General features: G+C 34.7%; 1 long non-coding RNA gene across 1 annotated transcript; it reads right to left on the reverse strand.

The window, feature by feature from the left end:
* Positions 1-11,410: 11,410 nt before the first annotated feature.
* LOC126815679 (uncharacterized) lies at positions 11,411-13,667 on the reverse strand. Its single transcript, XR_007678036.2, has 4 exons — positions 13,602-13,667; positions 13,042-13,159; positions 12,500-12,558; positions 11,411-11,881 (listed from the first exon to the last, which is right to left on the reverse strand). It is a non-coding gene; the product is annotated as an uncharacterized LOC126815679 (long non-coding RNA).
* Positions 13,668-15,679: the final 2,012 nt, after the last annotated feature.

Here is a 15,679-nt window from a genome sequence, read left to right on the forward strand (position 1 = left end):
TCAGCTGGTACACATTCACAAGTCAACAGTTATTGTGCCGTCTAATTCATGGCTTATATATATAGATGGTTTAATGGAAGTTTGATTCAAATTCAGCCGATTGTTCTCACAATATTTACTTACAATATATAAAGTATGTTTACATTTTTGAACAGTTTAAAAATATCAACATCTATATTATTATCCAGAGACCTCATTCTACGTTTATAGAAAGTCTAGCACAACTAAATATCAGATTACACAGGTCATTAGGATGGGTATCGTTGTTAGACTGAAGTCCCAGTAAAATGCAAGTGTTAAAATCAGGATCATATAACTTATATGGTAATAAATCATTAATAAATTCTTTAATTCTTGACTTAAAATTAAGTAAATCGAAACATTCAATAAATAAATGCTGTAAATCTTTGGTCTAATTAACCTTACATACAGGACTCAATTCATCATCAGTTTTACCAATTTTATGTAATTTGGACTTTGTCCATATTATATTGAGGGCTGTTTTATAATCTAATTCGACCATTTTAGGATCTTTAAAACACAGAAAGACATTTTTCCAAACACTTTTCCATTGGTCATTGGAATTAAGATTTTCATAGAATGTTATACACTTAGGTTCTATAAAGCAAGGACCTAACAGTAAGCTATAACATAATTTTGTATTGAGTTGTTTGGGTAGTACAACCCTTAATATTGAATGTATACTCTTGGTTCTTTCCAGTATAATATTCATTATTAATAATGCCTACCCAGTCTTGTAGTATAGATAATAATATAATATTATATAACTTAGTTATCTTTATCGTAATAAGGATATTCGGAGTGTATAATATCAATAATAGTGTGTACAGGCACAGAACCGGGATTCACGTAATATATAATATCATATATTTTACATATATTAGACTGTTTAAAAAATTCAAAATGCAATTTTCTACCATCATTAATTATTAACGGATTATAGAATAAAAATATATCATCACAGTGTATTTTGAAAAGATCGTGACTTTGAATATTTTCTTAGAAAATATGTCATTGTGACTTTCCAAACAACGTTATATGAGTGAAGAATCAAAGTATTTTATTAACCATTTGATACAAAAAGCATTTCATTGCTATATTAGGAAGGCCTAAGCTTCCTACTTATCGGCTACCGATTATCGAGTTGTATTGCATTCGAGGTGGCTTATTGTTCCAGATATAGCTTAACACGTGCTTAGTTATTTCACGTGCAACGGAGCAAGGGATGGGGATAACGCTCGCCGTGTACCAAAGTTTAGATAACAGTAAAGACTGTATGACAACAATCTTGCCATGTATTTAAAATACGTCTAATCTTAATAATTTTATCATCCCAGTTCAATTAATGGCTTACATGTTTATTAGGACCTAAATAAACACCTAGGATCAGTATACAATCCAGTTTAATTACAATGGGGGTTAATAAAAATAAAAGATTTATATCACATTAATTACCTATAGGTAACAATTCATAAAAAATTGTATTCTGGTCACTTTCTGTACTTTAGATATGAGAATAGCACCTTTACATGTATTAATTTCTAAAATCTCTAATTCTTGTTCAAGTTCTATAATCTGATCTAAGTTCTGGTTATCAGATTTGGATCAATCTGGTTAAAACACAGATCCTATTTCGTTTCGTTTAGAGTACAAAATTTCGTTTTACTTGTCTTTACTACACTTGGATCTGGAAGAGTTGTTATTTAACTCATGTTCTGAATGGTGTCAGGTATAAGCCAATGAAACGGTCTGTTACGGCGAGCTTTAGGCGTGTTTTGCACGGAACTGTGGGTAATCCACTTTTTACATTAATGCAGGTTGGTTAATCAAATGTCTGACATCATAGGGTCATAAGTCGGTCTTTTGACTCCTGGCGTGACCTATCGCTATAACTTGTCAGATCTTCATGTAGTGTAGGCCATCAAAAGTATTAAAACGAAACGAAATATAGATCTGTATTTTAATCAGATTGGATTTGGATAAACGAGAATATTCACGTTGTAACATATTTTGTATGCCATATATCCTCTTCTTTACAGCTTTCTTTAAATTAATGGAGTATTTCTGAGAAAACGATTTCATTTTATATTTTAAATTATCCCACCAGGTTAAAATATCTGATATGAATAAATCATTATCTGTTTCATCATGAGTAATCTCTCTAATTTTGTTACAAAAAACAGACCCGAACCCCGTTCACACTCAGACAGATCAAGGAGTAAACAAAATAGACTATGGTCGGATAATTTTGTGTGTGTTATCCAAGCATTGTGACAGTGTGTAATTTACACGCTTTACACGCTTTATGACACACTGATCCGCAGTGAATATTCGCTTGGCCGCTACAATCACTGATATGGATGACATCGATGTGACTTAATGACTACAAAATATTAACTTTTTTCTTTCGACAAATTTAATTCTGAAACATTTTTTTTTTAGTATTAGAAAAATAAATAAAGGTGTTTGAAGTATATCTTGATAAAAAATATTCCATAATTAGCGTAAATAGGTACAGAAAATAGTACGCGGAGGCGTAAAATGGGTAAAACGATATAATTCTGCCCGTACCAGTTCATATTACTACGTTCGATGTAAACAACGCACGTGTGACCATCAATTTGACGTTTTTTTCTGTTTGTTTACTCTGAATTCTTTCAGAAGTACATTTTTTACCGTCTAATCTGATTGACCTGCTCGTGTTTGTTTTAAAACAACAAAAACAAGCCACAGAAGTAATCTTTTTTGGCGTTATCGATGTCATCTTGCTTTGTTGGTAAACATTGTGATGTGACGTCACCCTTAGAACTACAGCGATCTAACCTTTTAAAGGTCAGTCATCTTGGACAGAGATAAAAGACGGATGTCGCATTAGGTCTGTAAAACAGATTGGCTTTATGAGTGTATTCGGCTCATGCGGTATTTACCGTTAACTATCTGTCTACGTGTGTACGGGATCTTATCGGGATGCTTATGTCGGAATATATCACATGAAATCCTTATACGGCATTTAGTAACTGAACATATGAAATAAAACGCAAATTTATATGGAAAACAATCACTGGGTTTATTTCACACTACGTTTCAACAAGTTCCTCCTGTCGTTCTTAAGTAAACGACAGTATATTTGGTTTGGATTTGGTCTTGTCGGCGGTTGGGGTATTGACATAATCTGGACATTGAAAAGAACAGCTGCAGCATCTTTCATATACTTTTTATTTGTTGTCGTAAAACAATTTCTTTCTGGACACGCCTTTAAAGGTTGTAAATTTGGTGTATTATTAACATATCTAGGTGGAACGTTCTTTATAGCTAGTTTCAATTTCATATTGTGATGTTAAAGGACAATATTGGTGCCAGTCATTATCACATATGTGATAGAGCTGGTTAAACACATTCCAAATATAATTTTAACACAGAGATCATTGCTACGATAGCTGAGTAATACAGTTTTCCAGAATCGGAAGTGACGAACGCCAAAGGAAAACACGAGTCATCTCTTTATATAACTGACTGATGTGACGAGTGATAACGGATAATACGGGCGAATTTCTGCTCACTAATAATTCATTCGAAGACCCAAAGTTGTTGTATGAGATTGTGATAGGATATCTGACAATTCATAAAAAGAATTGACTGCCACTAGATAAGTGAACACGAAAGAAAAACAGAAAAAGTCCGTGCATTACCATGTTTTTATAAGATATAGAATGAATATAAACAAGGGAATGTACGGACTATTTCTATTTTTCTCGTGTTCTCTTATCTGATGACATTCAATTACTTTATTGAATTGTCAGGTATCCTCTTACAGTCCCATATATCAACTTTGGGCCTTCGAAGGAATTATTAGTGTGCAGAAATTCGGCCGTATATCCGTTATCACTCGTCACATCAGTCAGTTATGTAGAGAGATACTCGTGTTTTCCTTTGGCGTTCGTCACTTCCGACTCAGGAAACCTGTATTACTCAGCTATCGTAGCAATGATCTCTGTGTTAAAATTATATTTGGAATGTGTTTAACCAGCTCTATCACATATGTGATAATGACTGGCACCAATATTGTCCTTTAATCTACCATCTATATATGTATGAAGCTTTTTATGATCTTTTTCAGATTTTAACCCATGAAGTCTTTTATGCTCTGTTTCCGTTAAGTCATGAATCCTTTTATGCTCTGTGTCCAATTTTAGGGCATGGAGGAATTTGACTTCCGTTCTCCATTTTAAGGCTGGCAATAGTAGTATTGCGAAATATATAAATATGGCGGTTGTTACCAGAAACACTAACGTCCGTATGTTTAAATATTTTCTGAAAATAAAAGAACAATGAAATATTTAGTATTGTCAATAAGCATGATAAACTGAGTGCGCATTTTTTAACCTTTACCTGCTGCTATCGTGTTTCACCCACTAGTAGTAATGTCATACATTAGCACCAGTTGTATAAAATTAATTTTGAACCAAGCAGTATCTCATTCGGGAAATCACGGTAGCTGGCGGTGTTGGCCGAGACCCTTCCCGGGCAGTTTCCAGCGTTCTGTCTTCCTGTCCTTGCTGCAGGACAGAAGGTCTGGTCAGGTACAGTGTCTAGTCGTAAAATAACATTGACAGTTGGAATTCGAAATAAGAGTATTCCGTGGCTCTGCTTCCTCCATGTCCCTTAGCGCGGAAAAGTTCGCTGTTAAACCCCATGTCATTTCGTTTTATTTCAGAGACATATTAGGGATGATTTGAGATCTTGGAATGGCCAATGAATATACTTCTCACAGAAATCAACTGGCAGCCAAGCTACGATAAGAACATATCTGTGAGCACATTTCTTAAATAATAGATGTATTCACATTTGACCTTGAAACTCATCAAATTGAATCACTGGGATGGACAGAAAAAAAGAGACATTTTAATAAAACGTGTTATTCTACAACCCTGAGCCCTAATAAATCGCAAATTGATTGCCTCACAATTTTATATTTGATTGACAGTGGTCGCAAATCCGCATTTACAAATTAAATATTTGTTAGCCCCCCCCCCCAATAAAATAAAACAAAAAAACAAACCCGCCAAAAAACCAAAACAAAACAGGTTGTTATCATTGGTGTCGAATGTAGATTTAAATCAAGAAAAGTCGTCCCATCCCCACCAGCCTTATCAAATTTTGTTTGCGGAAAAGCGAGGATTGGTATCATCGTTTAGTAAAATTCAAGGAGGTAATGTAAAGAGAATATGTTGAAAATGTCAGCCAAATTGCTCCTCTCTGAACCGAGATATTAGCGATTGGATTTTAGGCCTAGCCTCGATCACCATTGCTAAAGTCGGTACGATAAAAAACAAAGTGTCGATTATCCATTTTTACGTTAAATCCATCCATCACAAAATGTATTCAAATCCAGTAAACATCGCGGGCTAGCGATGACATCTGGATAAGTTAATTAATGTCTAATTAATAATTTAGATAACATTTCACACCTAAAAAGGACCTGCAATAGGCAGATTTTTTTAACAAATTTGTAACTGGCAATCATAATATCATGAACACATCAATTGAAATATATGCCGTATAAAACGTTAAAAGGGAGTCCCGGATTTCATGGGACACTGTAAAAAGCCAAAATGTGCTCATTTTTAAAATAAAAACATCTAGCCGTTCGAAAATGTTCGATAGATTTACTTATAATGGAATTACATAACTATAAGGACTTGTATTTCTTCAAAACCTCAAATAACCAAACAGGCATATGATAAACGCGTTCCACCTGAATTGAGGGTGGGGGTGGGGCAGTTGTCTAGAGTGTCGCGCTAGCTAGCTGGGCGTCATGGGTCGATTCCTGGTAAGGGCGTATATGGTTTGGAGACGGGCGCCTTTTCACCCCCCCCCCCCACTAACTCTATAGGAAAGATACCCGCGTATGCATACCGGTTTGTCTGCGATATCACCCAGAACGGTAGTGGATGTTAAATCCCCAATTAAAACCTCCTAAATAAACCAGTTTTATTGACTAAAATACACCAGGGGACCGCTCCTTTAAATATTTATTGTTATTCTTACATAAAATCTGGGATTATACAAACTTTATAAAATGTCTGATACGAAGATGGAAAAATTAGCTCAGGAGTAAAACTATTACAGTTTTCTTTGTTGAATGCTGCATATGGAGCCTCGGGCCAAGGTATGATATTTTAGCAGGGCCGAATTAAGACCCTTAGGGACCCCTTAGTACTCCAAACAAATTTGGTGTCCCATATATAAGTAATTCAAAATTAAAACGTTGATAAGCCATAAAATGAACTAAAACTTACAGTTAGATGGAAAATAATGTTTATTTTTATACACTTCCACTTTATTTATTTTTGAAAGTTTTCTTCTGCTTTTTTTAATTGCAATCTTTGATCAGATCTTTTTATACACGTCATTATTAATTGAGACAGAGAAGGTAACAGTGAGAAAAGACAAAAAACAATGAACATCTAATTATTATTGGGAAGGTCTTTACTCCATTTTGTGGCGAGGACGAAATATATTGCCTTGCGGTAGATTCTGTGTTTAAACAATTTTAAATTTATGACCCCCTCATAGTTTATGATTTTCTCAGAGATATGGAGATGACAATAACGCCTTTGATATTACGAATATATTATTAAAACAGATAAAAACAAGACCCCCCACCCCCCGCGAGTCATTTCTGTTGTAATTTGTTGTAGGTTGCCCTAAATTTATCGTATAGATTGACTGGAATATTTGTTTGTATTTACTGTAGGTGTAACTGTTTGATAATGGCGACGAATTGTTCTGGTTGATATGGACTTATTGTCTCTTTAAGGTCCTGATTTCAGGTGAATGAAAATGAAATAAGCTGTACTGAAGCCGTTGGTCGGGGTGGGGAGGGGGATCCCGACAAAGATCACAAAAGCAAACAACTTATACCCTACTAGTTCATAGATATCTTTATAGTTTCTCAGTCATGGCTCTCATTTCAGTTTCAATTGTTTTGTTTCTACGAGCATATATACCAGATTCAAAATAGAGTTATCTACATCCATGAAGATAAGGTGGTTCTAGTAAAATAATTCAATTGGGCGAGGCTGCATGTCCACACACCACTCCCCACCTGCTTTCTTACCTTACTCCATCCAAAAGTCGATTCCATAAATTGCAGTTATCAGGCTTATCCTGCACCATGACACCGTATCCACTGATTTAATAAAACTGTTTATGCGTCTAACACAACAAGTCGTATGAACAAGAGCTTGGGCGAAGATATGAATATCGATAATTCCCTTAAAGTAACGCTGCGAGGTTTGATTTTGCAATTTTTCGCTAAATAGTCAAATTTCTCACGGCTTAATCTACGCTAATATGTATTGAGAATGATTATTTAGTATTTAATTAAGAAAACAAAATCAAAATCCCAACTTGGATTCAATCGGATTTAAAATATGGTTATCAATTGTGTTCGCCCATAACAAAATTGCGAACAGCACAGATCAATGAAATTTCAATTCAACATATATTATCCTTTAAAAGGCTAATCCCGATATATTTTGGGGAATAAAACTGCTTAATTTTGTGTTAAAATCCCTTAAAATTCTCTAGCTGAGGGCCGAGCAACTAACTCAATATTTGTGATAAGTTTTCAAACCACTTAAACCCGTTAGTCTTCGTCTGGAAATGCAGACGTGTCCCAAGCTGTATTATGCTGTATTATTTTATAAAAATAACGTGTAGTTGAAATTTACCTTTCGTTATCAAGTACAGCACATGGGTCATTCACTTCATAGACCTCTCAAGGAACGGGAATCGATTATCTTGTCACCCAACGATAAAACTGACCCAAAATCTTAAAAGGGTTACGTGTCCGGCGGATAAGCAATTTTGACATTCACGTCCAAACGACTCGATATTTTGAGCTGGAATTTTGAGAGAAGGTAAATATCCCATTCCTCTATATTTTGGTGCTCTATACGTACTCCGACTTTTATTTTTGAGACTCTCTTGATATCGGGATAGTCCCTTTAAAGCACACTGAATCGGGTATTAGCCCCGTCGATGCAGAAACGTAGGACGTTTAAACACATTTCATTTCACGCATTCACTGTATTTAACTGTCAACTGATAACACGTTTTGGCAAGCATGGTATGAGGATGGTCTATAACCAAAGATATATGGTCATAAATAATATTCTTATCTTGCCCTATTCAAAATAGAAATCCAGGTTAAGGTTACATTTGTGGGATATATTTCAGTATATATATACACCATGCTCTACAGTGCAATGACAATATTAATAATATCAATATTTCTTTACCTCGTAAATTGAGTTTTAAAATCTAACCCCTTTCAGGGGTTTTCGACAGAATATTACTATTTAGTACTATTAGCACCAACCTGACACTAAAGATCGTCCGGATGACCAAGTTTATATATATATATTGTCATTTAAGGCTCATGTTTCATAACGCAAGTTTCATATATTTGTGAAATATAGCTATTTTTAGAAATAGAAATGAAGTTATGTTTGGGACACTGCTCGCTATATTTGGGACGCCATCCGCTTAATTATTTTGGAAGTAAATCTATATTTGGGATGTTGATAACTTACATCGTAAGAAAAACAGGACGTTCAACCCAGCTCCATTTCATTTCGTCTATTGTATTATGTGTGCCATACTATTTACCTCATTTAATACTTTTATCACTTACAATGTCAGTATGTTGTTTGTTTTTATTTGTCTTGTCTGTAGATTGTTTTCTTGGCTTGTTTTTGGTTGTATGTGCGTTACAGTTATTTTGCGGACCCTTCCGCCCTTACTAATACTGTTTTACATTAAAGTATGATACTTTATTACAATAGTGGTAGATCGTTCTTAGTATTATTACATTGACGTGTGTCGTTAAAATAAAAATGATTTCAGAGGCAAATGTTTCATAAAATGTTGTTTTGTTTCTTTAATATGTTGTTTTTGTGTGTTTTTCAGTTCTCACAAAAGATCTATTGTAGTTGTGCTAGTGGTGATATCGTTATTAACTGTTGTCATGAAGTTCAAAGTGATTAAGCCTGTTATGCTGCACCAGTACCTCCTGGGCAAAGATATAAGCGTAACAAAAGTCAAGGAATATACCCATGAATATATTTATAAATTGTCACCAGCCTATCATATCGAAACTATATGGAAGCGCATAGGGGTCAATAGCGCAATAGATACCGCAATATGAAGTTGGTAATACGTCAACATATTGTGATTGTTCTGATGATTTTGTCTATGAAAAGACAATTTTTGCCAAGTTAATTGAATCAACGTGCTATGTTATATGTCCCCATTTTGTTTTAAATGTGCACGTGTGCGTTAAGATATCGACATATTACATTCCGCCGTAGTATATTGTGACAGTATTGGTTCCTTAATCAAGTTCAGAATGACAAGACTAGTTTAACATCTTAAAATACTTTTATTCTCTGCTTCTTCTAACATATTATATACAAAACTTAAAGACTCCATAACTAGCTTGTGTTGAGAGAGCCATGTCCTAGCTCGGCTAGGCACGAGTGTGCCAACTCCCAACTCTTACATTACATGGCCATTGTCCAGACCTGCGTGACCTGTCCTAGCCGGACCTCTCTCTCTATTTGTTTCTTAATCTGGGTTTATAAACCTTTCCAAACAAAGGATCTTATTAGGCATCTGGCTAATGTATCATATCAAGTTTAACATTCGATACATGCTAATCAGACAAAGAAAGTTTAAATAAAACATGCCAGCAAGTTAACGTTTACATAATCATTACATAATCACATAGACCACGAACTCCAGGCATGTCGATAACGAACAGGTGTCAAGTTGGCAGGAAGCGTCTTTAACATCAAATAATCTGATTATGTAACAATATGTCGACTTTTTCGCGAAATATCGCCATGCGCTATGTCGACGAGTGCATTTAAAACGAAGTGACGATATACAACATTGCGAGTTATTCAGTTAACTCGGCATAAATTGTCCTTTTAGACATAAAATCATCAGAACAATCACAATATGTTGACATATTACCAACTTAATATTGCGGTATCGATCTCGCTATTGACCCCTATACGCTCCCATAAAACTACCTATAAAGAACGCAAAATTATATTATGGTATGTTACACCTAGATATGTTAATAATACACCAAATTTACTATCTTTAAAACCATGTCCAGAGAGAAATTGTTCTATGACAACAAATAAAAAGTATATGAAAGAAGCTGCAGCTATTTTGTTCAGTTCTCAAATTATGCAAATACGCAAACCGATGTCAAGACTCAAAACCAAACCCTAAACAAATATGGATACTTTTCGACTTGCATTTTCTTGTAGCGTAATGTCGACTTTCGACTTTGTCATAATTTTGTATTTATTATGTCAGTAAGAAGGCGTTAGCACTCACACTTAGCCAGAATGCAACTCGAAAATTTGAAATTAGGAAAATTATACATCGCGATATTAGCGACCTATGAATTTGGCTTGTTGTCGCTCTGTCGACTTTTCGAGTTTCATTTTGGCTTGTGTTGTTCCCATACATAAACTTGTTGCATTTCCCCTTTCTATATCCAGTATATCAATTATCAGTAAGAATTTGAATTTAGGAAATTAGCGATATTAGCGACCTATGAATTTGCCTTGTTGTTGTGCTGTCGACTTTTCGAGTTTCATTTTGGCTTGTTTTAAACTTGTGTGGGGAATCAACACATTTGTGTCAAAATTTATGAAACCTGTTTTGTCTCATGGTATAACTTGTGTTGTTCCCATACCTAAACTCGTGTTGTTCCCATAAACTTGTGTTATCCCCGTACATAAACTTGTGTTGTTCCCATACATAAACTTGTCGCATTTCCCCTTTCTATATCCAGTATATCAATTATCAGTAAGAAGGCATTAGCACTCACACTTAGCGTGAATGCAACTCGAAAATTTGAAATTAGGAAATTAGCGATATTAGCGACCTATGAATTTGGCTTGTTGTTGTGCTGTCGACTTTTCGAGTTTCATTTTGGCTTGTTTTAAACTTGTGTGGGGAATCAACACATTTGTGTCAAAATTTAAGAAACCTGTTTTGTCTCATAGTATAACTTGTGTTGTTCCCATACCTAAACTCGTGTTGTTCCCATAAACTTGTGTTATTCCCGTACATAAACTTGTGTTGTTCCCATACATAAACTTGTCGCATTTCCCCTTTCTATATCCAGTATAGCTACCTATTCCACGCCCCATACTGTACCCTTTATTTTGTGCTGGTTTAATTGTAACATTTTCTAAATAATATGGCAACATTTTATAAAATTATTATTTATTCAAAATGATAAAGATAGGTTGCCAGGCAACGAAACATACGCTCACGGCAGCTAAGTCGCCCGGGCAGTCAACAAGTGTTGTCGCATATTTTTTCTATTGTCGGTAGTGAAACATTTATAATACACTAAAATATGATTAAGCGTAAACAACTCATTAAATAATTATCAGAAAATCATTAGAATTTGTTTGTCTTTTAGTTATGCCCCATGCTAACGTTTAGTATATGGAACATTTAAGGGCAAGGTAAAGTGACACCATTTTGTCACAACACCTGATATGGGTGGTTCTCAAAAAGGGATTTACACCAGCTTTAATGCAAATACGTTGGTATCTACATGTGCCTGAGATGATACAGAACAATAAAAAATGGATGGAAATCCAAAATAATGACTTTGAAATAAAATATTTGCCAAATATTGAAGCAAATTCCTAAGTCAGGACTGCGCAGCTACAAGCTTTATAAAAAAGAACACAGGAAAATTAAACTGGCTAAAAGTTCCTCAGATAATCAAACTCCAACCATCAAGACTTGAAATCTGAAAAACAAATATCAAAAATTAGTTATAGGACCTCAAAATTTTCAAATATTTTGTAAACAAAAGGCCATTTTGTTTCATGCACTACTTTCACTGCAGATGTATGGTGTACCACTAGTGGCACAGTTGACAGCAATATTGCCCCTATGATATGAGGTACACATTGTACAAATAGCCTTCATATTCCGGATATGACATCTAATTACAATAACAGCAGCCTTTTTGCAGGGATTTTTCATGGCTTGAATACAGGGCTATATTACAATTAATGTATGTATGTCTGCTAAGGCTTATTACATTATATAGTTATACCATAATGATGAATGCATTATTTGTGTGAAAGAGAGAGACAGAGAGAGAGAGAGAGAGGTTTAATGTCTTCTGGACACAAACTAGGTCATTTCGGGACTAACACATGGTTCAAATTTATTTCAATAATACGCTAGTGTGTAGGGGTCTTTAGCAGTCGAGGGACCTGGAGAAAACCCACGAGGCTTGACAGGCGACCCTACTGCCTGTCACATACAAGTGGACAACTGAAACTACGCCACTGGACTCAATGACGGACCTTGTGATCAAATGTGCACGCGTTAAATGTGCACAATTTGTTATACCCACCTGTTATTATATTAAAGTCAACAAATCCTAAATCACATTTCAGTTCCTGACCTATATTTCTGAAAAATAAATAATGTAAAGGTGTATTTTTCAATTAATTTTCTAAATCCAGCACATACACAAATTCTCAATATACATGTACATGTGTAAAACATTCAGCATTATTTCCAAACTTTCCAGTGGGAAGTGATATCAGATGTTCTAGTTAATTAGATGCTGACATACATGAATCACATCCATTCACAGATGTACAATGTTTCTGTCTTCTAGAAGGCCTACATAGATTTGTAAACTTGCCAACAGGGTTTGTGTAATATTAATAGTGATATTTTGGGCATACCCTGCCCATGCACAACACTTGTCACTTTGCAAAATTGTAACTTAACTGTCTAGATAGGAAATGTTTTTGATTGGCATGTATTTAATGGTTGCATTTGGTAAGCTACCATTGTAGATACATTAACCATATTCACATATTTTATTTGACTCGGAATGTTTAATGTTTTTGAGGTTTTTATTTCATATAAATTGACAATACGTACCATTTTAAAGTTTTTTTTATCATAAATGCCACATAATTTTTTAATGCTGCTTTAAATTCCATAGAAATCATAGTTTTCCTTGTTTATCTCTAACTCAATATCATCCAAAGTCTTCCACCTTGAAAATACAAATTATTTTTCAGTTTATATCAACATTGATGTTATGATCTTACCGAGAAAAGATGGGCTTCTGATATCCGATATTTAAGACAAAATAATAATTTTACCATTGGTACACGTATCGTGTACCATAATGCGTTTCAGGACCTTTTGTAATAAGGTACTTGAAGAACGAGGCTAGACATATTCCACAAGTCATGTTAAGCGGTGATGCCATATTCTTATCTGGAGAGTATGCACAATAAATACTATTATTGTAGACTGGAATAACCAGACGCTAGAGATTGTCATTCAATTGAGACTTCTGACATATTTCGCAGAACATAATTGAATTGAAATTTGAGTAAAAACGGAAACGGTTGAATGTAAATCAGCTACATTATTATATGCGTTGCTACCCATTTGTGTCAATTTCTAGGTCTCAAATATTAGCGATTTACCTCCTTTAACTTTAAAGCAACAGGGCCACCATAATCTGCGTAGATTATCTTGTCCAATTCTGTAAAATAAGAATAAAAATTACAAGGTATATCAGTGGAAAGTTTACATGAAACAAATCCTAAATAAACGACACATAATTATAATAGTATAATTATTATATAATAATTTTAAAAATGAAAAACCCAAGACACAAAAAATAATTTAATAATATAGGCCTAGGCTAAAACTTGATAATTTTAACTTATATATAAACCCATAAAATTTATCACTAGAAGAAATTGAAAATATCCAACAATTAATTTTCATGTTAATAATAATGCATTTTGGCAAGTTTTAATTTCAAAAAGCCCAAATGATTAGGCAAATAAATTGAAGACTGTCGTCTTTGGCATGTGCTACCTGTGGCGTTCCGTAGTCCCAAACAAAATAAAGAATAAGCAATTAAAAACTATTTTTTTTCCAAATTGATACACAACATAAGTTGCAATGCAAGAATGCAGTGTGTACTTACCAACATAAAAATAAAATTTATTCAACAAATTTGAGATCACTTCACGACGAAACCACATGTACCAACTTTTTTGACAGTTCGTCCCATTTTTCTAAAAAAAACCCCAATATCTCGAGAGATCGGTTATCCGATCACATATGACATCAATGTTACATAATGCCACAGTACCTTTCAAATTTTCTCCTTACAAAACATTTCTCTCAAAATATTCACGAAATAAAGTTTTTGCCAAATTTCTTAATTGTTGACATTTTGAGGCCGAATGACACCTTCTAGAAGTTCTGCAGCGAATGGCAATAGTCCGGCAAAGCCAATTTAAAGTAGCTAAGTACGTAACTCAATATCATCCAAAATCTTCGACATTGAAAACATGATTTTTTTTTTGCAATTTAAATTGGTGTTTTGATCTTACCTGGAAAAGATGGGCTTCTGATATCCAATATTCAAGACAAAATAAACATTTTACCATTGGTACACGAATCGTGTACCATAATAAATTTCAGCACCATTTGTAACAAGGTGCTCAAAGAAAGAATGAGGCTAGACACATTCTACAAGTCTTGTCAAACAGTGATATCATATTTTTATTTGGAGAACTTGTGTTATTCCCATAAACTTGTGTTGTTCCCATACATACATTTGTGTTGTTCCAATACATAAACTTGTCACATTTCCTCTTTCTATATCCAGTATAGCTACCTATTCCACGCCTCATACTGTAACCTTTGGGGGGTTGGATGGCCGAATGGTTAGCACGTGCGTGCTGTATCATAAAGCCTGTCATTGAGTCAACTGGCGTGGTTTCGAATCCCCGGTTGTACGTGACAAGGAGTAGGGTCGCCTGTCCAGCCTCGTGGGTTTTCTCCGGGTCCTCCAGTTTCCTCCCACTGCTAAAGACCCCTACGCGCATGCGAATTATTGAAATAAAATTAAACCATATGTTAGTCCCCAAATGACCTAGTTTGTGTCGAGTGGAAGTTAAACCCCATTTCTCTCTCTGTCTCTCTGTACCCTTTATTTTGTGCTGGTTTAATTGTAACATTTTCTAAATAACTAAATAACATGGCAACATTTTATAAAATTATTATTTATTCAAAATGATAAAGATAGGTTGCCAGGCAACGAAACATACGCCCACAGAAGAAAAGTCGTCCTGGCAGTCAACAAGAGTTGTCGCATATTATTTCTATTGTCGGCAATGAAACATCCACAAGATTTTTCAAAGTGATCAAGTGCCATAACCCTGGTAGTAATTATCAAAACTCATTGAAAATCATTGGGCTACTTCGTCTCAGGAAATTAAACACTGTTTATAAGTTTAAAGTCAATCGGATACTAACTTTAGCCTCTAGAGGGACGGGGGCAACGACAATAATGTGGTCGGATAAAAACTACCTACCCCCCTCCCCCCCAACACACACACACACAAAATGGATAAAATGGATTAGACTTTCAGTTATGTACACATAGGAGTTATTACATGGCAGAATAAAACTATAATACGGATTCTAGGGAAGGAAATGAAAAGAGCATGATTTAACACAAGATATCATTTTTAGACTAACA

The sequence above is a fragment of the Patella vulgata genome, chromosome 3, assembly GCF_932274485.2.
Source record: "Patella vulgata chromosome 3, xgPatVulg1.2, whole genome shotgun sequence".
Taxonomy (NCBI): domain Eukaryota; kingdom Metazoa; phylum Mollusca; class Gastropoda; family Patellidae; genus Patella; species Patella vulgata.